We start from the raw sequence: 27,213 nt of genomic DNA, 5'->3' as shown, positions 1-27,213 counted from the left end.
TTGACTGGCATGTTGCTTGGCCTGCTGGTTCTTGATCTCTGTGAGGGTCACCACTACCTGGTATGCCTCCATGATGTTGTGTATATGTGACATACCGGTCCCTTCAGCTGGCTGGTCAGGTTCTCGCCTCCGCCTGCCTCCACTTCCACCACCCCTGCCCACACGAGCCTGGCCTGCCGTTGTGGGCACATCGTGTCTACGGGACCCCTGAGGGACGGCAGTGGCAGTGTTGTCTGCCTCCTCCTGGGTGCCCGCGCTCCTTGTCCCTCCTGGTCAGACTGGCTCAGTTGTTCACTGTGGGCAGGGCTCCTCGGTGTCTCCTGGGATGTGACAGGAATGGGGGTGGTGGTTGGCACAGATGGTCCTGAACCAGGTTCTGCAGGAGCTTGGACACCAGAGGGTCCAGGTCGGTCGGGCTCATCCGTGGAATGTTGAGAGGCGTCGCTGCCGGTGGGATCAGGTTCCTCCCGGGCCAGGGACTGGGAATCTTCACCCCCATTGTTGGGGGTAGATTCATCACGTTGCCCTGTGTGTGAGAGACAGACAATGTTAATGCTGTTTCATGCAACATGCATGTATCATACACATTCTAGTTGGCACTGTTCCTCCAGGTAGTTGTATGTGCCTAGCATTCTCCTCAATGTTCACTTGTGGGTGGGTATGTTGCGGGGGACAGATTGATTTGTTCTCCTGAGTCTTTGACATGTAGATTTTTGGCTTGGATGCTTCTTTGGCTATGTTTTGGTGTTGTTGTGTTACATGTCCATTGTGACAGTGGGTAAATCCATTGCCTGTCCCGGGGGTGTCTGCTTGTGTAAGGGGTGTGTGTGACAGGGCCTGCTGGTGGGTGTAGTGTGATTTGGCAGTGGGGCTCCCAGGTGATGTGGCTGTCCCCCCATGGAGCATGCTGCCATGACAGTGAGTGTGAGTTCCTGTCCTAGATATCTGACCTTGTTGTCTTGGTGTTTGTGTTTGCACTGGTCACAGGAGGGCCTTGTGCTGCCTACATCCGGGCCGAGTGTGAGCTATCTTGTCAGTACTTTCCCAATCCCTGTGCATTGCGCATGGTGCATGGGTATGCACCTGGGCCATATGGGATGAGGGCAATTGTGTCTGATTTGGAGTTCAACAATGTGTTTTGTGCCACCCACCCTCCCAGCATACCGGACATCCATTCTTGGGTTGCTGCTTCGTGTAGCATGGGACATAGCATGGCCTTGCTTTCTCAATGGAGCATACACGTGTTAGTGGCATTAGCGTTATTTTTTAGTGTGGTTCTGGCTGGTGAGGGCTTGGGGGTAGTTTCGTGCATTTTGTGTAGTTGGGTTGTGGATGCCATTACCCCCATGTTACTTAAGTTGTTTGTGTACTCACCAGGCTCTGGAAGTCCTTGCAGTCCATGTACTCCCACCGGCGGAAGCAGGGACATCACCTTCTCCTCCCAGGGATGGTAATGTACTGGTCTGCGGGGCGCACCACCTCCAGTGATGTTGCTCTGGGCGTAGTCCTCATTCATTTTGCGCTTGACCGCCCTCCGCAGATCGTGCCACCTGGCTTGGCATTCATTCCTGGTCCTTCTGAAGGGTGCAACAGCATTCACCCTATCGACGATCCTCTGCCACAGGCGTGATTTTTCAGCTATGCTGGTCTGTCTGACCAATGTTCCAAACAGCTGTGGCTCGACTCTGATGACTTCATTGACAAGGATCTCCAGCTCCTCGCTTGTGAACTTTGGATTCTTGTCTGTGGGCATGGTGTGGGGTGAGGGTGTGGATGGTTGTGGGTGTGTGGGTCTGAATGTGATGGTGTGGGTGTGAATGTGTAGAGGGGGTATGTGTGAAGGAGGTTGTGTGACGGTGTATATGTTAAGGTGGATGGGTGCAGTTGTTAGTGTGTGCTCTCTAGCTGCAGTGAGTCTGTTGCAAAGGCTCATGGTTTGTGTGTGTGGGCCCTTTTTATTGGTCCATTTGTGGGTGGGCCTCAGTTTTAATTTTTGGTCGGTGTGTTATAAGGGGTGGTTGAGACTTTGCCCCTCTGTTTGCCTGTTTGGATGTGTCCAGGTCAGTCATATCCATTTTTAGTGCACTGTAGACGTGTTTTGTGGTGTCGTGCGAGTCGATTAGACCCTCCTTGTGCTGTTTTACAGTGTCCGTGGTTCAGTACGGTACAGGGATACGAGTCGTACAGGCACACCCCCCATGCGTTGTGTATGTACGGTGCGTATACGGCCATTGCTATGTATGGTGCATACACCGCCATTGCATATGTACGGTGCGTACACCGCCATTGCTATATACGATGCATACACGGCCATTGCTTATGTACAGTGCGTACACCGCCATTGCTACGTATGGTGCGTACACCGCCATTGCTATGTACGGTGCGTACACCGACATTGCGTATGTATGGTGTATACACTGCTATTGCTTATGTAAGGTGCGTACACCGCCATTGCTATGTACGGTACGTACACCACCATTGCTATGTACGGTGCGTACACCGCCATTGCGTAGGTGCGTACACCGCCATTGCTATGTACAGTGCGTACACCGCCATTGCTATGTATGGTGCGTACACCGCCATTTCTATGTACGGTGTGTACACCGACATCGCGTATGTACGGTGCGTACACCGCCTTTGCTATGTACGGTGCATACACCGCCATTGCTATGTACGGTGCGTACACCGACATTGTATTTGTACAAGTCATTCCCCGTGTACGGGACGTTTTCCGTTCGAATCGTAAATCGGAAAGCTGGTCCGGATCGTACTTGTACGCTCGGACTGTCTTTTTACGGCTCGTACCGAAAAGTGTCCGGGTCCGTCTCGTACAAGTTTTCCCGCTACGATTCGTATGGGCCGATCCATATGTACTTTTTTTCCCGTACGAATCATACTTCACGGGTCGGACATGACTTGTACGATTCGTGCGGAAAAAAATACGGATACGAGTCGTACGGGAAAAAAAAATACAGGATCGGAATCGGCCCCATAATCTCAATTAAACAAATATTAATAAATAAAAAATTATCAATTAATGCTATGTAATTAAACTACTTCCCACACTATTCTCCTATAAACCCACAACCCACTACAGTACTAAAAACACACAATTCAAATAAAAAAAAATAATAATAAATACTAAAAATGTAACACATATATTAAAAATACAAACAATTCTTATACAAAAAATACATCCCATACATATAAAATATATACTAAAATACATAACATTCATTAAAAAAACATTTTTAACAACTATATTTTTGCAAACGATATTAAACACTTTGATATTTTTAAAAATCGATATTACTTACTTTAAGTCGATATTCTTGACTACGATATTCTTGCTGTTGATGCTTCTGAACTACAATATTTATTACTCGATATTTGTGCAACTCAATAGTTTTTTACTTGATATTCTGTCTGCACACCCCCACGTCATTCCACTAACTGGTCATCTTGACCAGACCAAAACTTGGAGGAGGTTGGTCAAACACTTTTACTGTCCAGGAATGCCCCAGAAGGTAAAGGTGTTTTGTTACTCCTGTGCCACCTGTAAAGCCAGTGACAAGACAGGTAGTCACCTAAAGGCCCCCTTAATTCCACTTCCAGGGGTTGGGGCACCCTTCAAGAGGGTTGGTATTGAACTGACATTGTTGATCCCCTTGACAGCATCAAGAAACCAATTTATTCTGGTGGTAATGGATCATGGCACCAGGTTTCCTGAGGCAATTCCCCTGGGGAGCACCAGTGTCCCTTCAGTGGCTAAGGCCCTCCTTGGTATTTATGTTAGGTTTGACTTTGCAAAGGAGGTAGTATCAAACAGCGGTACAATCTTTATGTCTGCATACTTAAAACACATGTGGGCTGGGTGAGGAGTAACCTATAGGTTTACTACCCTCTACAATCTGCAGACAAATGGGCTTGTTGAAAGTTTAATAAGACCCTGAAAGGTATGATTGGTGGACTCCCTGAAAAGCTCAGAAGCAGATGGGATGTCTTACTGCCATGCATGCTTTTTGCTTACAGAGAGGTGCCACAGAAGGGGGTGGGGGTTTCCCCCTTTGAGCTTCTGTTTGGCCACCCTGTAAGGGGACTACTGTGTCTTGTGAAGGGGTACTGGACCCCTTCAATGAAGACTGAGAAGAAAAAGTGCAATACGAAATCCAACTACCAAGGATGCAGACACCCATCAGGGGACTTCGAGACCTCTGAGACCCGCTCCATGTGTGGCCCAGCTGTCCCGATCGTCTGTGCAACCTGCCTGACACTGACCAGGAGGACTATCTCGACACATGGCACTTGGCTGCCTGATCTGCTCTGCACCCAGCCCGCCTAGCCTGAGTAACGACAAACCAGCTGTGCTCCCTTGTTCCTGAGGACCTGGCACCCTGCTCCCTCTAGTAGGATTACAAGGATTTACCTTTAAGTCCCTCTGTGCAGTGCGTTTTCAGGTGGCCCCTTTCTTCGTAGCGCTGACTACCAATTACCTCAGTCCCTTGCTCCCTGCTGAATCCGGGAAGCTCCTGATCTTCCGCTGCTGAATCATTGGACCTGGTCTGCTACTTAACTAAATCCAGAAGGTGAACCTCAAGAACCGAATGTGTGATTGTATATGCTTTTTCGTATTTTCTTCCAGTGACTTACATTGTGCGTAATTGCAAGCAATAGTGATTTATTTTGCAAACTTTGAAAAACCCTAACTTCAAAAGTACTTACTTTAGAAGGAAGTTCTGGATCTTAAAAATTTTATAAAAAATGATGTTATTTTTACAAATTTGTCTTGGTTTTATTCTTGAGTGTGCCTCTCATTTATTGCTTCTGTGGGTATAACAAATGCTTAGCACTACTATTAGACCTGGCACCATTGGCGTGGGTCTCCGTTCCATTTTTTTTCTGTTGCCTTCTGGGGTTTTGCTATGTTTTTGCTGGTCTAGATGCTTTGACACTTTGCCACTACTATTCAGTGCCAAAGTGCAAGTGCTCCCTATTGTAAATTGTTGTACTGTATTAGTGACTCCATGATTGGCTTATTTGATTTACTTGTCAGACCCAAGTACAGTGCACCATGCGTGCCCAGGGCCTGTAAATCAAATGCTGCTGGTCGGCTTGCAGAACTGGTTGTGCCACCCACAGAAGCAGCTGGTAAAATGTGGCTCAGGCCTGCCATTGCGGAGCCTGTGTGCAGTCTGGGACTGCCATGCCGACTTGGTGAGTGCACCCACTTGCCAGTCCCTAAACCTTCTCTTTTCTACATATTAGCCACCCCTAAGGTAGGCCCAAGGGCAGGGTGCATTGTATGTGAAAGGAAGGACACGCCCTGATGTGTATGACATGTCCTGATAGTGAATTACAGCCAATTTTGTTTTTCACTATTGCAAGGCTGCCTGCTCCCATAGGCCAGAATGGGCATTTTGATTATAACATCTTATAATCCTAACTGACCCAGGGAACAAGGTAGAAAATCGAGTTTAGAATGCCTGAACTCAGAATGTTAAAATACATCTTTTATTGTGGGTGATTTTTACATTCTGGGGTCGATTCTGATCCGGGTCGGACAGCTCTCCGAGAGCTGTTTGTAGCCTTCACTTGCGACCGACACGTACCCGTAGCCAGTCCGTCCTGTTGATGAAGTACGTTGCGCATAACTGCCAAAAACCCGACCGACACGTAGGCTGTGATTGAAGCTAGGTTCTCTGTCTGAGCCATAACTCCTAACGCCGAACCGAGTCGCCCGGATGCAATATCCATAGCAGTTTCTGCCCTGACAAGTACGATGCATACTTCCTACGTGCCGTACGGTTCGCCACGTACGGCACGTCACAGCATCCGGAAAAGAAGCATATCAGCTACGATTCGCGCCACAACTCAATCCACGGCTACGATACGGACCAGCTTGCAACGGGTACGAGACGGAGCAACAAGCAGCGTGTACGAGACGAACACATCACGAATCCCATCGCGCAGGTCATACCAGTACTCTACATCTATGACCGGATCAGGAACAGACGCGGACGGCGCAGACGGTAAGTCAGACACCTACCACACAAACAAACGACCCGTACCTGCAAAATGGCACACACACACACAGAGGATCCATATCATGGCCACTAACAACAGGCCACCATAGGGGTTGTATGGCCAGCACCACTACCACCCCCACCCATAGGGCTCATGTTGACCATCACTACTGCCACCCCCACCCATAGGGAACCTGTTGCCCATCACCCCTGCCACCCCCACTCATAGGGCTTATGTTGCCCATCACTCCTGCCACCCCCACCCATAGGGGACCTCTTGCCCATCACCGCTGCCACCCCCACTCATAGGGGACTTGTTGCCCAGCACTACTGCCACCCCCACTCATAGGGCTTATGTTGCCCATCACCCCTGCCACCCCCACTCATAGGGGACCTGTTGCCCATCACCCCTGCCACCCCCACCCATAGGGGACCTGTTGCCCATCACCCCTGCCACACCCACCCATAGGGGACCTGTTGCCCATCACCTCTGCCATCCCCACCCATAGGGGACCTGTTGCCCATCACCCCTGCCACCCCCACTCACAGGGGACCTGTTGCCCAGCACTACTGCCACCCCACCCATAGGGGACCTGTTGCCCATCACCCCTGCCACACCCACCCATAGGGTACCTGTTGCCCAGCACTACTGCCACCCCCATGTTGGACAGGCCACATGAAGGGCTTGCTCCCTCCCCGCATGACAGGGCCCAAGCCCCGGCCCTCCAGGTGTTACCCACAGAAACAACCGGCACCCCGTCTCCAGACGGAGCTCCTGCCCCCGGACATCTATGTATTATGGGGCCGAACCACTACCGGCTCCCCAGGCCGGACCAGCCGCCATCTTGGACACGGCACCACGAGGCCGCGTGGCCTCAGCTCGACCCTAACCCTGGGCCTGGCCAGGCCCCGACATCCGGGCACCACCATCCACCCAGGAGGTGAACGGACCACTTGGCAGGTCGATGGGAGAAAGAAGTGTCGATGGCTCTCCCCCGCCAGGTGCAGATCGCCCTCCAGCTCCCCCGGGCGCTGGCTCCACCCCCCTGCTGGGTGTCTGGACTCCCTCACCCCGGACCCCCCGACCTCCAAGTGCGAGGGTCCGGACATCAAAGGGCGCCAGACCTATAACTAGGGTAGCTCCAGAGCAGGAAGGCAGTTGTATCCTGGAGTCGAGAGACACCGAGAAGAACTCAGCCTTGACGGACTACCAGCGCTGCCTTAGCCCTGCCTTGTGAACTATCGTCCTGCCTGCTGGCGCTGCCGCGGCCTTCTGCATCCTCCATCCTCGTCGGGACCTGCTGGCGCTGCCGCGGACCGTTGTAACGACCACCTTCATCGGGACCTGCTGGCGCTGCCGCGGACCGTGTAACGACCACCTTCACCGGGACCTGCTGGCGCTGCCGCGGCCCGTCCAAAGCTAGAACACCGAGCTCGAGGATTGTGAGCTATCCATCATACCATCTCAGCTACCAGATTGGTAACCAGACTGTCCCGCTACCCCCTTTCCCAAACCAAGAGACTAGAATCGAGGGGACCCCTGAGTCCAGACCTCCTTGTACCATTCCATCGTACCTTAAGAAATCGCTTATAAAGAACGTTAAATCCTATCCTTGTGTGGAGTACAGCCATCGTGAATTGAAACAATTCTGCATGGAACTAGGCATTGCTACCACCGGCCTGAGTACCAAAGACGATTTTAAGCACGCCATTGAGTCGTGGGCAGAAACCGGGGTCGCCAGATCCCCAGACCGAAACGGTGCAGCATCAGAGAGGAACGCCACGGCTCCCGAGGAGCGAGGAACGGGCCTCTCGCAGGAAGAGATCCAAGAAAGAGAAAAAAACAGACTACATGAGTTAGAAATGGCACGGCTCAAAATGGACGGTGAACTAAAATTAGCCGAGCAAAAACTGAACCTAGAACATCTGCGGCTCCGAGAAGAACGGGAAGAAAAACAGAGGCAGAGAGAGCTCGAAGAAAAAAGATTAGCATACGAACACGAGCGCAAACTGGCAGAAATAGAACTACGGAAGCAGAACAAAGAACCGGAGGTGCCCGAGCGACCGCGCACCCCGGGAGCGACAGAAATGAAAGTCCACATCCCCAAGGATGTCGTCCGAGAGTATGTCCGAGAGGACGACATACAACAGTGGTTCAAGACCTACGAGATCGCCATGACCTCCCACCGGATCGATCGAAGTGACTGGGGAGCCGGCCTATGGGGGAGGTTCGTCAACGAAGGCCGCGATGCCCTGCTACAGCTCCCAGACCATCAGATGTCGTCCTATGACCACATGAAGGCTGCCCTCCTCACCCGATATGGGCTCACACCCGAAATGTACCGCCAGAGGTTTCGGAACTGCACCCGGATCCCGGGTACAACTTGGGTGGAATATGTCAACTATTTCAGCCGAGCCTTCGAGGGTTGGATCAAGGGAAGCCACGTAACGACCTACGAGCAACTTTTTAATCTCATGGTGTGGGAGCACCTCTCTAACAACTGCTTCGTCGAGCTCAGGCAGCACCTCCTCGACAGTAAATTGACTGACCCACGGCAACTCGCCGCCGAAGCTGACCGGTGGGAAAGCACCCGAGTGGGCCGGAGAGGGCCACACGAGCAGAACCGGAACAACCAAGGTCAGCACCGTCCCCGAGGAGGAGGAGGAGGCCAGGGGCGAGGGAGAGACACCGTCCCGGCCGCTCCCGCTGCCAGCACCCCGCCCCCGGCCAGCCGGGGGAACCCCCCGATGCGCCCGGGGTTCCGAGCCAACGTCACGTGTCACCGATGCCAGCGAGTCGGCCACTACGCCAATGACCCGAACTGTCCACAGAACCAAACTCCAAAACCCCGCCAGGTAGCTGCCGCCGCCCTGGGGGGAGAACAAATCTCCGAAGAACAAGAAGAATACGAGCAGGCACAACAAGAGTGGGAACCGGCCGCCATGGTTCTAGCGTGCCTAGGGGGAAAAGACATGGTCCCGCGGGCCCCCCTACCCGCCAACACCAGAAAATATAGCCAGTGGGTGAACATTAATGGGCGCCGGGCCGAAGCCCTACGTGACACAGGGGCCAGTGTGACGGCCGTCCGCTGTCACCTGGTAAAACCAGAGCAGATCCTGCCGAACATTCTCTGCCCCGTCCGCTCAGCCGACAATTCAGAGAGTCTATGTCGGATGGCCTGCGTCCCCTTCGAATGGGGAGGGGTCTCCGGCATGTTGAAGGTGACGGTCCGGGATGATGCCCCCGTGGACTGTCTCCTGGGGAATGATCTTGAGAGTTCCCCGTGGGCCGCCGTCAAAAGAAGAGAGCACCTGGGGATGCTGGGCCTCCCGGACTGGGCGTGCGTAACCACCCGGTCCATGGCCGCCCGTGCCGTCCCCCGACCAGAAGAACCAGAATGGCCTGCACCTCCTCCCCCGATCACTCCAGTAGAGGACACCGACTATACCGACCCCCCAGAGCAAACCCCCGAAGGGGTCGCCCAGCCCCAGGACCTTCCCGACCTGGCTCAGTGGCGTCAAGAAGGGGGGCCCACCCAGGAACAGTTCCGTCAAGAGCAGAAGACCTGTCCCTCCCTCGAGGGACTCCGCCAGCAAGCCATCGCCCAGAGCACAGGGGACACCACCGGAGCCCATTGGATCTATTGGGATAACGACCTGTTATACAGTGAACAGAGAATCGCGGAGTTAGGGGCCAGTCGAGTGCTGGTGGTGCCCCTCCGTTTCAGAGACTTCCTGTTAAATTTGGCCCACGATGTCCCTCTGGCTGGACACCTGGGCCAGGACAAAACCTACAGTCGCCTGGTAACCCACTTTTTCTGGCCGAAGATGAGAAACGACGTCCTCAACCACTGCCGGTCCTGCCCCACGTGCCAGGCCAGCGGGAAGAGCGGCCGCAAACTCAAAGCACCTCTGCAACCCTTCCCAGTTGTCACCACCCCGTTCGAGAGGGTGGGAATAGACATTGTGGGGCCCCTGGACCCCCGCACAGCACAAGGACATCGGTTCATCCTGGTACTGGTGGACCACGCCACCCGCTACCCCGAGGCTGTGCCCCTGCGAACTGTAACAGCCCCGGTGGTCGGCCGGGCCTTAATGGGGATCTTCTCCCGGGTGGGCTTCCCCCGAGAAGTCGTCAGCGACCGAGGCACAAACTTTATTTCGAAATATATGAAGTCCCTCTGGCAACAGTGCGGGGTCACCTACCGATTCACGACCCCCTATCATCCTCAAGGAAACGGACTAGTTGAGCGATTCAACCGCACGCTCAAGGGAATGATTGGGGGATTGGAAGAGCCCCTCCGTCGCCAGTGGGATGTACTACTTCCGTGCCTCCTCTTCGCCTATCGAGAAGTTCCCCAGAAATCCCTCGGTTTTAGCCCTTTCGAACTCTTGTACGGGCACCCTGTGCGAGGGCCCCTCAGCCTAGTCAAAGAAGGTTGGGAGATGGCCCCCCTAAAGACCCCTCCAGACGTCTTCAAGTACCTCCTGACACTACGCAATCAGACCCGGCGATTCAGGGAAATGGCAAAAGCGAATCTTGAGGCCAGTCAGGAGGACATGAAAAAATGGTACGATCAAAATGCCTCCTCCGTCGAATTCGAACCTGGTCAACAAGTGTGGGTGATGTCCCCCACCGAACCATGTGCCTTGCAGGACAAGTGGACGGGGCCCTTCAAAGTGGTCGAACGCAAGAGCCCAGTCACCTATCTCATCGATATGGAGTCTCCCCGGAACCCCCTCCGGGTCCTCCACACCAACAGACTCAAACCCCACTTTGTGCGCTCGGAACTCAGCCTCCTGATGGCTACAGACAGTGGGGCGGAAGAAGACTCCGAGCCTCTCCCGGATCTCCTGAAGACTCAGGAGAAAGATGGTTCCGTGGACGGGGTCCGGCTCTCCGATGCCCTCACCCCAGAGCAGCGCCAAGGCTGCCGGGACCTCCTGCTGCAGTTTGCTACTTTGTTTTCCCTCACCCCAGGGGTCACCCCCTGGTGCTTGCACGACGTGGACACTGGGGACAGTCCCCCTATCAGACACCGGGCATACCGCGTACCAGATCGGGTGCGGGCCTGCATCCAAGAGGAAGTATCCAAGATGCTCACGCTCGGGGTCATCGAGCCCTCGGACAGCCCCTGGGCCAGCCCGGTCGTGCTGGTCCCCAAAGCTGCTGCCCCCGGCACCACTCCTGAACTCCAATTCTGCGTCGACTATCGGGGCTTGAATGCTGTCACCAGGACCGACGCTCATCCCATCCCCCGAGCGGATGAATTGATCGACCGCATGGGGGCTGCCCGCTACCTCAGCATCTTCGACCTGACAGCGGGCTACTGGCAGATCGGTCTCACACCCCGGGCCCAAGAACGGTCCGCCTTTTCTACCCCCGATGGCCACTACCACTTCAAAGTCATGCCCTTCGGCATGAAGAATGCCCCAGCTACTTTTCAGCGACTAGTGAACCAGGTCTTGGCGGGGCTCGAGGAGTTCAGCGCCGCCTACCTGGACGATATCGCTGTGTACAGCCGCCACTGGTCCGACCACCTCCACCACCTCCGAGAGGTCCTGCAGGCCCTCCAGCGGGCCGGCCTCACAATCAAGGCCGGCAAGTGCCAAATTGGTCAGGGATCCGTGACCTACCTCGGACACCAGATGGGAAGCGGTCTGGTGGCCCCTCTGCAACTCAAAATCGCTGCCATCCAGTCCTGGCAGCCCCCAGTCACGCAGACCGAGGTCCGAGCCTTCTTGGGGCTCACCGGCTACTACCGGCGGTTCGTGAGGGACTATGGCAGCATTGTGGGGCCCCTCACGGGTCTCACGTCCAAAAACCACCCGAAGAAGATTAACTGGATCCCCGACTGTCAAGCGGCCCTCGAGAAGCTGAAAGCCGCCCTGTGCACTGCCCCTGTGCTCCAGGCCCCCGATTACAGTCGGGAATTCATTGTGCAAACGGATGCCTCCGACCACGGCATCGGGGCGGTCCTCTCCCAGCTGAACCCCGAGGGTCTTGACTAGGGGTGGGCGGAATTTGCGTAATCGCGTTACGCAAATCTCCGCGAAACGGTAAAAAATCTCCGCGAACATGCAGAAATTCCGCGAACACGCGGAATTGCATGTTCGCGATGCTTTTTTCCTGTTCACAGTTGCTGTTTGCGTGCTCGGGGAGAAATATCTCGCGAACACGCATTTCGAGAACGCGAACAAGGAAAAATTTCGCGAAGTCGCGGAAAGCAGAATTTTGGGCAATTTCGCGTTCTCCGCGGAACGCGAAATTACCGAAATTCCGCAAATTCCGCGAGCGGAACGGAATTTGCTGCCCAGGCCTAGTCTTGACCAGCCGGTGGCCTTCATCAGCAGACGCCTCCTGGCCCGAGAACAGCGCTGGAGCACAATCGAGAGGGAGGCCTTCGCAGTGGTGTGGGCCCTCAAAAAGCTCCGGCCCTATCTCTTCGGTACCCACTTCCGGGTGCAAACAGATCATCGACCCCTGCAGTGGCTAATGCAGATGCGGGGGGAAAACCCCAAACTATTGCGCTGGTCCATCTACCTGCAGGGGATGGACTTCACTGTGGAACATCGACCGGGCCAAGACCACGCCAACGCAGATGGCCTGTCACGCTTTTTCCGCCTCGACGAGGAGAGTCCCCAAGAGGATGGGTGACTCTCCCCGCATTCAGCTGGGGGGGACACATGTTGGACAGGCCACATGAAGGGCTTGCTCCCTCCCCGCATGACAGGGCCCAAGCCCCGGCCCTCCAGGTGTTACCCACAGAAACAACCCGCACCCCGTCTCCAGACGGAGCTCCTGCCCCCGGACATCTATGTATCATGGGGCCGAACCACTACCGGCTCCCCAGGCCGGACCAGCCGCCATCTTGGACACGGCACCACGAGGCCGCGTGGCCTCAGCTCGACCCTAACCCTGGGCCTGGCCAGGCCCCGACATCCGGGCACCACCATCCACCCAGGAGGTGAACGGACCACTTGGCAGGTCGATGGGAGAAAGAAGTGTCGATGGCTCTCCCCCGCCAGGTGCAGATCGCCCTCCAGCTCCCCCGGGCGCTGGCTCCACCCCCCTGCTGGGTGTCTGGACTCCCTCACCCCGGACCCCCCGACCTCCAAGTGCGAGGGTCCGGACATCAAAGGGCGCCAGACCTATAACTAGGGTAGCTCCAGAGCAGGAAGGCAGTTGTATCCTGGAGTCGAGAGACACCGAGAAGAACTCAGCCTTGACGGACTACCGGCGTTGCCGTAGCCCTGCCTTGTGAACTATCGTCCTGCCTGCTGGCGCTGCCGCGGCCTTCTGCATCCTCCATCCTCGTCGGGACCTGCTGGCGCTGCCGCGGACCGTTGTAACGACCACCTTCATCGGGACCTGCTGGCGCTGCCGCGGACCGTGTAACGACCACCTTCATCGGGACCTGCTGGCGCTGCCGCGGACCGTGTAACGACCACCTTCACCGGGACCTGCTGGCGCTGCCGCGGCCCGTTCAAAGCTAGAACACCGAGCTCGAGGATTGTGAGCTATCCATCATACCATCTCAGCTACCAGATTGGTAACCAGACTGTCCCGCTACCCCCTTTCCCAAACCAAGAGACTAGAATCGAGGGGACCCCTGAGTCCAGACCTCCTTGTACCATTCCATCGTACCTTAAGAAATCGCTTATAAAGAACGTTAAATCCTATCCTTGTGTGGTGTATATCTGTGGGGGGGAAGTTACTCATCTGTACGATCGCTGGAGACGGCTCTCCCCGGAGACCTCTCCCCTTGTCCTCGGCCGACCCTCCCGGTCCGTCTAACACCCCACCTATAGGGTGATGCACCACACATCCATCAAACTCCAGAATTAGGTATGTCAGCAAAATACATCCCCCCTAACATCATGACAACAGTGTGTAGTCTGTGACAAATGCCCACAACAGTGATTAAGACTTCGACCATACAATGTAACTACAAGCACATGTGTGACCAAAAAATGAGTGTGGCCTATTACACACGGCAAGCATCACAATAGCACTGTGTCAATGTAAAAATAACACCCCCTCACTGTGTAGAACAAAAGTTAAGTGTGGGGTTCCAAACTGCAGCAAATGTCGAGCATTGTGGTGATGAGGTCTAAAACCCCCCTCATCACAGTGACCAAAAGGTAAGTGTCATCATGGTCAAAACTGCAAATGCCAAACAGCATGTATGATTCCTGGTCCCAACACATGAAACACTTTTGGGGCAAACTAGTGGTTGTGTCCCATACCCACAGAGATATGGTGAGGCTAACAGTGCTGTGAAAACAAAACACTCTCGGCCATGTGCAGACAAGCACCACACATGGGGGCTGACAATGCATACAGTGTACAATGACACAAAAGCAGAAGTGACCATCACAAAGCATACACACATCTCGAAAATAGGCACACTAATCAAAATAACCTGTGTAGACTGTAGGTGTCAGGTCACAAACTCCCATTCCATGCCAGCAATGGCACCTAACAAACAGGATGAAAGTGCAGAATGATGTGATATGACTCACAGGGACAGCAGTGTAAACACAAAAACAGCATCCAGACAATGGCCCACAACAGCAATACCAATGCACTGATGCAGATGCACAAACACAAACAGTCAACCTCACACTGCACATCTGACACAACATGTGTTTGTGTGTCTCAGTATCCCCAGGCAACTACACAACACATGAGGGGGGCTGAACCACAGTGACACAGATGTGGACACAGTGCCATACAAAAGTAAACCATCATTGGGACCCCCTTAGAGGGCAATCAGGCATTGTGAGATGAGAGGGAGCACAAAAGACACATTTGACACAAGCTGGAATGAACACAAACTAACACAGCAAGAGACTGACACACAACAGCACTACCTCCAGGGACCAGACATTGGGGTGACACAAGCATGCATGACACCTCCACTGTGATGACAAAGGTAGATGTCGCACAAACTGTGAAAACCAGACATGTGTCCTGTGCCACAAACATACATGACATCTACACAAACACAAATCACTCAGCATGGCCCGTCATCCATGGACAAACGGGAGTTAGGGGCCCATCCATGCAAACATTTACATCAGTCCACCCTCAACACCACACACCCTGAACTGCAACAATGTGCATCTGTGAAGCTCACATGGACAGGTGACATTGCACATGCACCCATGACAAACACAGGAATGTTGGGAGGAACTAAGTTGCACAGACTCATCACACAAGGACAGTTTACAAACCTGGTGACTGACAGACATACTGCACAGTATGCAGTACCTGGCGATGATGTCAAAGCTCACGTAACCTTCAGAATACCTGCCACAGTCCCAGGACAATGCAGAAGCCAAGGCGAACCACAAGGCACACATGCTGACGCCTGCAAACATTGCAGCCCTGAACCGGACAAGTGGGAGCAGTCACACACACATACACATGTCTCAATCACTGAAAGGTATCACCTAGGGACAACTACATGATATTGCGAACAAACAAGTGCCTTGGGGACCCCTGACTGTGTCCCATCTGTGTCTGACAACATCATCACCACTCAGAACTGACAAATCCCAATGATGAAACACCAATTAACAGTAGTGTGTCATGCACCCACACATCTGGTAGCCCATGGCAAAGTTGTGGGATGAACACAGTACCACTCAGCAAGCATAAACAACAGGAACATATCAAGGGAACACTGCCTGTGTATGAAAAGGGATGTGGACACACACACATGCCCACACAACACACACCATGGGCCCAGGCTATGTCACGGAACAACACACTTACTTGAGGGGACCCAACTCCTGTGGAAGCCCAGCTGTGCCAAACATAGTCACAGCATGTCTCACTCATGTCAGCAGAACACTTGGTCAGTCAGCCATCAGTTACCACACAATGAAGGCTCTGGTCACAACAGCCTGGGTACGTGAGTCTCCCCTAAGTCATCTGCCATACTCAACACATATGTACAGCAAGTTGCACAGAGGACTCAGTTGCTCCTATGCCAATGATGCCCACACCTGTAGGTCCAGTGGTGATACGCCCAAAGTCAGGGAAATAGACAAATTGGACAATGAGAAGCACATCGTATGTGCATGGGTGCAAGCCACAGATGTGACCATGCAAATGAAATGTTCACAGAGATGTCCACTAATTGTTGATCATGACACACCCAGTTAGCTGCAAAGGATGCCATGGATACCGACCAGAATAGGATACATATCTCATGGACCACATTGAGTACCTCACATCAACACCTCAGTATTCAACATTGGAAACCAAGCATTACAGGTGCAAGGGCATGCTAAACATCATCAACCTAATGTACAGCTAAATCAAGTTCACAAGGATAAAGAAAATATCTTTATTCAGCATATGAAAATTTAAACAAAAGGCCAATGGCCAGTCCATTATCAAATGACAAGGAGTGAACTTGAGTTACAAATGTCACACGTTGCTTGCCTGCACTGGTAAGGACAGGGGACAGCCCCTCGGAGGGGCATACATGGGGCAGGCCAGGCACTGCAAGGACAGGATCAGGGCGCAGCAGAAGGAGGCAGTGAAGGGGTGGTGGATGCAGGAGAGTCACTTGCAACTGCAGTGGAGCTGACTGAAGTGGTGGGTGCAGTCACAACTGTGGGGCACAAGTCAGATGGGGTGGGTGCTGGCACAACTTCAGTGGGCAGGTCAGATGGAGTGGATTGGGTCCCCACAGCAGTGCCCAAGTCAGACGGGGTGGTCCTGGACTCCACTGCAGTGCCTAAATCCATGGGAGTGGAATGGGGTTCAGGTGAGGTCGGCAGGACAGAGGGGGGGGACATGATCCCCACATCAGTGGCACTAACCGTCTGACCGGGTGTGGAGGAGCAAGTGGTAGGGGGGAGGACCTCAGCATTTTGGGGATGGTGTATCTGTGGGTGGGTGAACCCGGGGCACGGTGTGGCAGGGGAAGCTCTGGAGTGGTGGCCTGGGGGATGGAGGACAGAGACTTTGTCTTGGAGCTGCGTGGCGGGGGTGGGGTCTTGCTCTACTGGCTCCAGGGGGACTTGCGGGTGGGGTCCTCAGTCTGACTGCACCTGGGGGAGGGTGTCCGGGTATGAGGGGCACTCCCCTCTGTGTGTGGGGACTTCCTCTTCCCCTTGTAATCTGGATCTGCTGGGTCGGTGGGGAAGAGGTCAAGGTCACAGAGGAAGAGCTTCTGTGGAGATGGGATTGCAGATGAGGCAAGGGAAGGGGGCTGGGAGGGAGAGGTTTTGGAGGACTGCGGAGTGGTTGTAGATGACTGTGTGTGGGTCTGCAACCCATCCCCCGTGAGTGTGGTATCAGTCCCCTGCGCTTGCTTGTGTGCACGTCTAGCCCTTGGTTTTGGTGTTTGTGTGCTGCCCGTGTCTGTGGCTTTGTGAGAATGTGCAGGTGTGTGTGTGCTTGGGACAGCTAGGCTGCTAGGAATCATGGGTGGTGCAGGGGTAGGAGGGGTGCGGGACAGTTGGAGGAGGGACACTGCTGCCGTCAGGGAGGAGGCCACAGACTGATTGGTCCTCTGTAAGGCAGGCATGCCCAATGAAATGTCCTCCATGAACAACACCAGTTGCGTCAACAGACTGGTGTGTGCATGGAGGACACTCAGCATCGATGTCTGCCCTACATGGATCTGTCTAAGTGAGTCCACAGACTCCTCACTCAGGGCAGCAGGGGACACAGGGGCAGGGGGTGTGGTGCCTGGCACAAAGGAGACATGCTCCCAAACACGGGAGCCTCCACGGACGTCAGGGATGGGAGCCGATGGAGGTGGTGATGGTGGTGGTAGGAGCGGTGGCGGGGACAGCCTCACTAGCTGGGGTTTGGTGGCTGCTGACACCCGCCTCCACAAGGAGTGAACTTGAGTTACAAATGTCACACGTTGCTTGCCTGCACTGGTAAGGACAGGGGACAGCCCCTCAGAGGGGCATACATGGGGCAGGCCAGGCACCGCAAGGACAGGATCAGGGCGCAGCAGAAGGAGGCAGTGAAGGGGTGGTGGATGCAGGAGAGTCACTTGCAACTGCAGTGGAGCTGACTGAAGTGGTGGGTGCAGTCACAACTGTGGGGCACAAGTCAGATGGGGTGGGTGCTGGCACAACTTCAGTGGGCAGGTCAGATGGAGTGGATTGGGTCCCCACAGCAGTGCCCAAGTCAGACGGGGTGGTCCTGGACTCCACTGCAGTGCCTAAATCCATGGGAGCGGAATGGGGTTCAGGTGAGGTCGGCAGGACAGAGGGGGGGACATGATCCCCACATCAGTGGCACTAACCGTCTGACCGGGTGTGGAGGAGCAAGTGGTAGGGGGGAGGACCTCAGCATTTTGGGGATGGTGTATCTGTGGGTGGGTGAACCCGGGGCACGGTGTGGCAGGGGAAGCTCTGGAGTGGTGGCCTGGGGGATGGAGGACAGAGACTTTGTCTTGGAGCTGCGTGGCGGGGGTGGGGTCTTGCTCTACTGGCTCCAGGGGGACTTGCGGGTGGGGTCCTCAGTCTGACTGCACCTGGGGGAGGGTGTCCGGGTATGAGGGGCACTCCCCTCTGTGTGTGGGGACTTCCTCTTCCCCTTGTAATCTGGATCTGCTGGGTCGGTGGGGAAGAGGTCAAGGTCACAGAGGAAGAGCTTCTGTGGAGATGGGATTGCAGATGAGGCAAGGGAAGGGGGCTGGGAGGGAGAGGTTTTGGAGGACTGCGGAGTGGTTGTAGATGACTGTGTGTGGGTCTGCAACCCATCCCCCGTGAGTGTGGTATCAGTCCCCTGCGCTTGCTTGTGTGCACGTCTAGCCCTTGGTTTTGGTGTTTTAGTGCTGCCCGTGTCTGTGGCTTTGTGAGAATGTGCAGGTGTGTGTGTGCTTGGGACAGCTAGGCTGCTAGGAATCATGGGTGGTGCAGGGGTAGGAGGGGTGCGGGACAGTTGGAGGAGGGACACTGCTGCCGTCAGGGAGGAGGCCACAGACTGATTGGTCCTCTGTAAGGCAGACATGCCCAATGAAATGTCCTCCATGAACAACACCAGTTGCGTCAACAGACTGGTGTGTGCATGGAGGACACTCAGCATCGATGTCTGCCCTACATGGATCTGTCTAAGTGAGTCCACAGACTCCTCACTCAGGGCAGCAGGGGACACAGGGGCAGGGGGTGTGGTGCCTGGCACAAAGGAGACATGCTCCCAAACACGGGAGCCTCCACGGACGTCAGGGATGGGAGCCGATGGAGGTGGTGATGGTGGTGGTAGGAGCGGTGGCGGGGACAGCCTCACTAGCTGGGGTTTGGTGGCTGCTGACACCCGCCTCCACAAGGGAGTCATCCTCAGAGCTGCTGTGGCCCTCCGCTGGGGTGGATGGTGCTGAGGACTCCTCGTTGTGGCTCCACTCACCCTCCGTGCCACTGGGTCCCCCTGACTCCTCTCCTTCTGTCCCTGTCAGGCTCTGTGGCTCCTCCTGGTCCGTGGAGCTCTCCCCTCCTGTGGCCGTGGATGTATCTGGATAGAAATAGGAAGAAAGAGAACAACATCAGTCACCTGCACTGACTGCACACACCACAGTGAGTACATCACATCACAGGGCAAGGCCTGGCATCATCAGCTGAACACTGCTCAAAGTGCCAACACTGTTTAGAATAAGCCAATTGTCATTCTCACCATCAGCCATGGCACACATATCCCTCCTTGACTTGCACCCATATGTCTGTTGCATGTTGGATGCTAATACCCCAATGTGCTGACATGCACCACCCACACATTTGTTGGACATGCAAGTGAACATGTAGGAGTATGTCACTATACACACAGCACATCTTTTGCCATTGACTCAGTACAGGTGTCCGGATGAAGGGATGGGCAGAGACTCATTTCACATGCTTGTGATGCATGCCAGCAACACACACTATGATGTTCTCATTTCCTGATAGTCAATGCCACACTGGTGTGCATGGTGCTCACTTGAACACAATGCAGGATCACTCATAGCAAGTTAAATGCCATGGCACTGGCATGCCTGGAAAGTCAGTCAACACTGTCTCCTGTCACAGGGGCAGGGCATCCAGACAACAACAGTATGCACTGTGTCACAATCATAGCTCAGGGGTAAAGCTAACTCTGCAGATGACAAGTACACTTGCCCATCCCCTGCAAACAACATATCCAGGACCCAGAATACCCCACATCATGCAAATCAGACATATAAGTCTCTGCAAACACAACTCCCTGTTCATTAGCACATCACAGTCTGCTGTGCATGTAACCCAGCTGCCTGAAGTACACAGTTGCATACACCATTGTGCGCTGTCAGATGATCACACACCTATATGTCACACAGGTCTTGTCTCTCACAGTCACATCTCAGATGTCCTGCTGACCCTCAAAATCATGGAAACCCCAGTTGTACGTAACAGGAAGCCACACCATAATGACACAGAGGCAGACACCTGAAGGCACATGTCACTAAGGACAACCTATAAGTTGATACACAGGAGTGGGATAACAGAGTGTTTGTAAATGCCCTTGAGTAGGCATGACTGGACATGTCTACGTGAAACAATGTTTGGCCCTGGACAGTAGTCAGGTGGCTAAGCAAGTGTGACATACTTTATATACATACCCCTGAGGCCCACAAATTGGAGTCCCCTGCTGCATGGTTTTGTTTGAAATACCCCAGCCACATGTGGCGAGTCAGACCAGCAATTGGAACACATATCAAGGGCACACACAGATCACATGTCAGATCCCAGGCACTGGGTAAACAATTGATCCATCCATGAAACACACAACAGAGTCACGGGAACAGATGCTGTCCGGAAGCTGAAGCATAGCTGACTGCAGGGACACAGTGCCCTAGTGACACAAGCAACAGACTTTAGGGGCCACACCTGTGGAACAGATGAGGAGGGTGCATCACACAATTGAGGGACCTGAGTAGTGGACTACAAGACCTACGTAATGTGGAAGTGTGACCAGGCCAAAAGACTGTAATTAGCATGTCAGACATAGTACACAGATTAGGCATGGACTTACCCCCTCCTTGCTGCTGTCTTGCCTTCAGCTTCCTATCCAGGTCCGGGAAGACCACCGCCAGTATCCGGAGCATGTGGGGGGTCAGGGTCCGGTGTCTGCCCCTCCTGCAAGGAGGAGACAGCTTCAGCTGAACTCTTGCGATACTCCGGGTCCCGCCCGAAGGTCCTGCCACCTCTTCTGGCAGTTGCGGATCTGGCGCTTGTAGACCCCCACCGAACGAACTGCCCGGGCGATGGTCAGCCATATCTCCTGCTTCTGGTGGGCATCAACCTGTGAGGATGACAAAGTTAAAAGTACATTAACACACATATTTGTGCTGCACACATTTGGATATACATGTCATCATCACACAGGGAAATGAGTTACACAGGGAGTGCAACCATGGAAAAGAACAAATAACCTGCATGTCTGACATGTTAACAATGCCTGGGAAGTTTAAACAAGCACAAATGCACTTTAGCAGCAGAACACCTGTTCATTACATGTACCTACACACTTTGGAGAATGAAAGTACTCAGTGAGAATGCTTGCCACTGGTGTACACACTGCTAGTACTGCTAGTCAAACAACATGCATAATTAGGAAGGCAGTGGACTCCACACTCACCTGCTCCCCTGGTTCCCCATACAGCATGCTGTACTGTGGAAGGAGCCCATCCAGCAGGGCCTGGTTCTCCTCCTCAGTGAAGGCTGGGGCCCTCTCCAGAGTACATGCCATAGCAGGAGCCAGAGGATGCCGAGACAGCAGCAGTGGTAGCAGGGATGTGGTCCAGTAGCATGTAGTGCAGGCAAGTGAGCTCCCTGGGGGCCAGCCAGCCTTATATCTGTGCTGCAGAGGCACACTCTGTGCCATGTGTCCCCAGTGATAGGTCCAACTCGGTTGCATTCCATGAATCTGGCCAATCCATGGAAATGTACGACTCGTACATGTGTTCCGCATCGTTCAAATCTTCACCTTCATAAAACCCTAGGAATTGCAACATTGTTGTAGGCATCCAACTGAATTTCCAGCACACAACTCATACAAGTTTTGAATCCCCATCCGTCTCCATGACAGTCCAGAGCCAATGGGTGCGCCCGGCTCAGTCAACTGACTGTACAACGCGTAGTTTGAAAATACACATGCACCCGTCTCTATACGATTCAATGGTCAAGGCGTACGCCTGTCTCGGACCATGCCTGCCCGACGCACATGCATGATAGTCACCAGCGTCGGACCTCATTGCAGTCAATGACAAAGCGTACGCCCGGCTTGGTCAGGAACCGTGCAATGCGTACGCATTGTCACCATGTCGGACCTCATTGCAGTCAATGGCAAAGCGGACGCCCGGCTCGGTCATCAACCGTGCAATGTGTACGCATTGTCACCCGCGTCGGACCTCTTTGCAGTCAATGACAAAGCGTACGCATGGCTCGGTCATGAACCGTGCAATGCCTACGCATTGTCACCCACGTCGGACCAAATTGCAGTCAATGGCAAAGCGTACGCACGGCTCGGACATGAACCATGCAATGCGTACGCATTGTCACCCACGTCAGACCTCATTGCAGTCAATGGCAAAGCGTATGCCCGGCTCGGTCATGAACCGTGCAATGCGTACACATTGTGACCCGCGTCGGACCTCATTGCAGTTAATGAAAAAGCTTACGCCTGGCTCGGTCATGAACCGTGCAATGCGTACACATTGTCACCCGCGTCAGACTTCATTGTAGTCAATGGCAAAGCGTACGCCCGGCTTGGTCATGAACCGTGCAATGCGTATGCATCGTCACCTGCGTCGGACCTCATTGGTGTGACTATTTGACGGTTTCAACACACAATTACTTGCCAGGGACACATATGCACACCTACCACACTACAGCATTGGCCACACAGTGTCCCATGGCATGTAAGGCTGCATTCCCTGTGTGTTGGGGGGGGCAACATTTGGTTTGTTGTGAGGCACTTTTGCTCAGCCACTCCCAGGCTGTGCATGTCTTCATGGGGGCATAATCCTTTGTGTGTTGTGCACATTACTACTGTGATGTGCTACTGTACAGTAATGAGCATGAGTCACGGACACAATTGCAGGTTGGATATGTTTAGGACATGTCACATACACCCTGAGTCCTGGGGGTGATGGCATGTACGTCACAGTGAGACCTGTAGCCACAATTCAGATGTGCACCCACAGTCTGTGTGCATGTTGTGTCTCAGATGTGGATGATCAAATGTGCCCAATGGGAGATAGTCTCCACATCCATGTGGTATATGCAGCAACCTTGATGGTGTGTGTATGTCTAAGAGACATACATGTAGGGCCTGCAGGGAAACAGTGGCTACTCCCTTGTGGTGTGTACGTGATACGCCATGTCCATGCCAGTGTCGATGTGGCAATACAGGGACCCTGGGTATCTGCATGGCAAAGATCTGTGATGCCTAGGAGACATCAGGCCTCACTTGTCACTGTGGTGTGAGTTTGTAACGCCACAGCAGTAAATAGGTCGGGTGACACAGCCCAATGATTGGCCATTGCACTACATGGGACTTGTGTGGACATGTGGAATTGAGATGTGAGGTGATGGTCATGTAGGTGACATATGTGTCCATGCCCAACAGCACACCTCAGTATATTGTGTAATGTCAAGATGTATCATGTGATATTGAGCCTGGTCATGGCCACATGGGTGAATGAACCGACAATCTTCCTTTGTTCATCTCTGTTCTGCAGGACACCAGCTGTCCATCGACCGTTCCCAGACCTTGAAACCATGCAGGAACGCGACTACATCCTTCGGTACAACTTCACCAGGCCACTGATTGAGGAGTTGGCGGAGCAGTTGGCGCCACATCTGCTACCTGGCCGGACATACTCTACAGCACTGACCCCAGAGGTGAAGGCGATGGCAGCCCTGCACTTCTTTGCTACTGGTACCTTCCAGTACACTGTGGCTACAGCAGGTGGGATGTCGCAAACTATGTTTAGTCATGTGCTACGCGATATCTTGGAGGGGACGTTGCATTTCCTTGACCTGTGCATCAAGTTCCCTAGCCCAGTTGAACTCCCTGAAATAAAGGATGCCTTTTATACACTGGGGAGGATGCCGAACGTCATTGGATCTATTGATGGTACACATGTGGCCCTGATACCACCACAGGCACATGAGCAGGCATACCGGAACAGGAAACGTTTCCACTCGATCAATGCTCTGGTGGTATGTCTTGCAGACATGTGTATCACACATGTTTGTGCACGGTTCCCTTGTTCTGCGCACGATGCCTACATAATGAGGAGTAGTCGCATTGCACCGCTGATGTCACAGATGCCAGATCAGCGTGCCTGGCTTGTCGGTGTGTACTGACTGTTTACCATTGTGTGTGTTTGGCAATGTTGTATTCTGCACTCCTACAAAACTCAGCTACTTGTTCATTTGTTTGTGTGTAGGTGTCTCCGGATACCCCAACATGCCGTGGTTGCTGACACCCCTCAGGAACTCTGTGACACCAGCCGAGATGCGCTACAATGAGGCACATGGTCGGAGCAGGAGGGTGATTGAGCGGACATTTGGCCTCCTGAAAAGCTGCTTTCGCTGCCTGGACAAGACCGGAGGGGCCCTCCCATATGAGCCTGCAAAGGTGTGCAAAATTATCCTTGTATGCTGCATGCTACACAACATGGCAGTGCGGAAGAAGGTGCCTCTCATCCAGGATGATGATGACCAACCTCCGCCACCTGTGGAGGATCCCGGCCTGGGCCACAATGCCAGTGATGATGAGGGTGAGGCTGAGGTCCGCTCACAGCTCATCAACAACTTCTTCACCTGAATGTGAGTTTCCAGGGTTGTTATGTCAATGTATGGAGTTAGCCTGGAATATGTTGTGGCTGCTCTGTTGCTGTCTGAGTGTGTCTGTGTGCCACTTGACTGGATGTGTGCAGTGATGTGTCCATTCAGGTGGTGTGTACTCCACAATAGGGTAGTACTGCTAACTTGTTTCTGTGTAGGTTTATTGTGACATGTTTTGTGCATGTGTATTGCATTTCTCTCCTGTTCTGCCGTGATTTTGACTGTGTCTTGTGTCTGTCCTTCCCAGGGTAATTTGCCTGTTGTTTGGTCAATACTGACCCCCAACACCCAGAATACAACACCAGTGTGGAAGTAGTCAATTGCCATCAAGTGATGTGCCACACTCCCATGGACTTCAATTCTCAGACACTCTGTGACCGGGTGTGCACCGTAACGTACAACACCGTAACGTACAATTGCCTTGCAACTATTTTAGAATACACATGTTGCTGATGTGTAATGAACCTGTGCTATGCTTTGTTAGGTGCGTTGTCTGTCTTCCCACATCTGAGTGACATTTGCTTACCTCACCTGTGGACTTGTTACCACTGACTGTGCATAGGTGTTGTGTCTGTGCATACCTATGTGTTTCAGGTCAACATCATTGTGTGGGATGAGTAACATGGCCATGGTGAGTATGTGTTGTGTTGACATAGTGGCGTGTCTCCCTCATATGTGTCACATCACCATGACTCACCTAACGTTGGTCACATTGTTGTAGTATTTGGCATGCACTGTGTTGTTTAGCAGATCGACATCGCCTTGACACATGACAAGTTGGAATCACAACAGAGGCAAGTATGGTGTACTGGTGAGTTTATTTGTGTACATGTGTGAGGTAAGTGCACAGGATGGTGGGTGCTGTACATTGGGTTTTGAATCCAAAGTTCACATTAGAGTTGAAAGTGCTGGTAGATGAAATGTCCAGAGTAAATTCCACAGTCATCTGCTACATTGGACCAACATGAACCCTCCATGTCATGTGGGCGAGTTGTGTGCGATTGAACAAGGTGAACGGGTTGCGCACAAAGAACATTGTCCAGAACAGGTTTAGAGGCCCTGGGGGATGTGCTGGGACATCTGCCTCTCACATGTCCTTCTTCGGACAAGCCCTCTTCTTCTTGGGGAGAGATCCTCAGGTGCAGGCCTCTGTAGTGCAGGGGACTCTCTGCCAGAGTCCTCCTCCCTCCCTGTGGCGCTGGCAGATGGTGTTGCAACAGATGTGGCCACACAAGGAGATGTGGACAGGTTTGTGCTGATCTGGCGGAGGAATTGGAGTATGTCCCGATGCACCGCAGTAAGGGCGTCCCACTTTGCATCCATGCGGCATGGTGGGCAGCCTGCTCCTGTTGTATGTCCTTGATGATTCCCACTACCTGGCCAAATCCACAAGTGCTATCCTGGTACGCATCTATGATGCGTGCCAGTTGGGGGTCATCATGCAGTCCAGACCCTTCTGCAAGGTGCGCCCTCTGCCTCCCACCCCTCCCAGCACCCCTATCCACACGGGCAGGACCAGCGGCGTGCCGCACAGGTGACAGTGGGACCCCTTGGGTGGTGTTGCTTGTGGTGTTTGCTGTAGCTTCCAGGGGGTCCTGTGTCCCTGTGCTGTGGGTGTTCAGTGGCCTTGGTCTGTCCGTGTTGGCGGAGGTGCCCTGTCGGTTTCCAGATGCTGGAGGCATGGGTACAGGGGGTGCAGATGTTGATGCTGCCGGTGCTGCATGATGACTTACACCGGAGGGGCCAGGTTGGTCGTCGTCATCCGAAGAGGACAGACTCAAACCAGAGAGCTCAGTGTCCACCAGAGTTTGGGACTGGGAATCCTCTTCATTTGGTGCTGGGTCCCCAGCACCACCTGTGTTTGGAAGAGACACACAATGTAAGTTATGTTTCTACAGGCATCAATGGTTCACAAACATGACATATTCTACTGTACGAACGGATGCCTGCCTGTACACTGCTTTTTTCCGGCTTGTCACGGACAGAGATTGATATTTTTGTTGCACATAGCTCAGCCATAAAGAAACATTTCAATGTGCATGTCGAAGTGTGTGCATGCCCAGCTCATGGATAGATTTGTCTGTACATGACCATGGCTACTCAAGGGCCATCACGTTGCTGACACAGGTGTGTCATCCCTGTACACATGTGAGCTTTAACAAGGACATACGTGCTATTCCACTGGGGATATGTTGTACTATTGGGGCATGTGTGGTGGCAGAGTTTGCTAGTCTTTGTGTGCCACATTGGTGTATTGGTACGACATGGTCACAGTCCGGCATGCCTGTGATCTCTTTGGAGGAAGTGTTTTCTTCCAGTGTTCCTAGTTCCCATCTCATTT

Source organism: Triturus cristatus, chromosome 7 (genome assembly GCF_964204655.1).
Source record: "Triturus cristatus chromosome 7, aTriCri1.1, whole genome shotgun sequence".
Classification (NCBI taxonomy): Eukaryota; Metazoa; Chordata; class Amphibia; order Caudata; family Salamandridae; genus Triturus; species Triturus cristatus.
Note: the sequence above shows the minus strand (reverse complement) of the source record.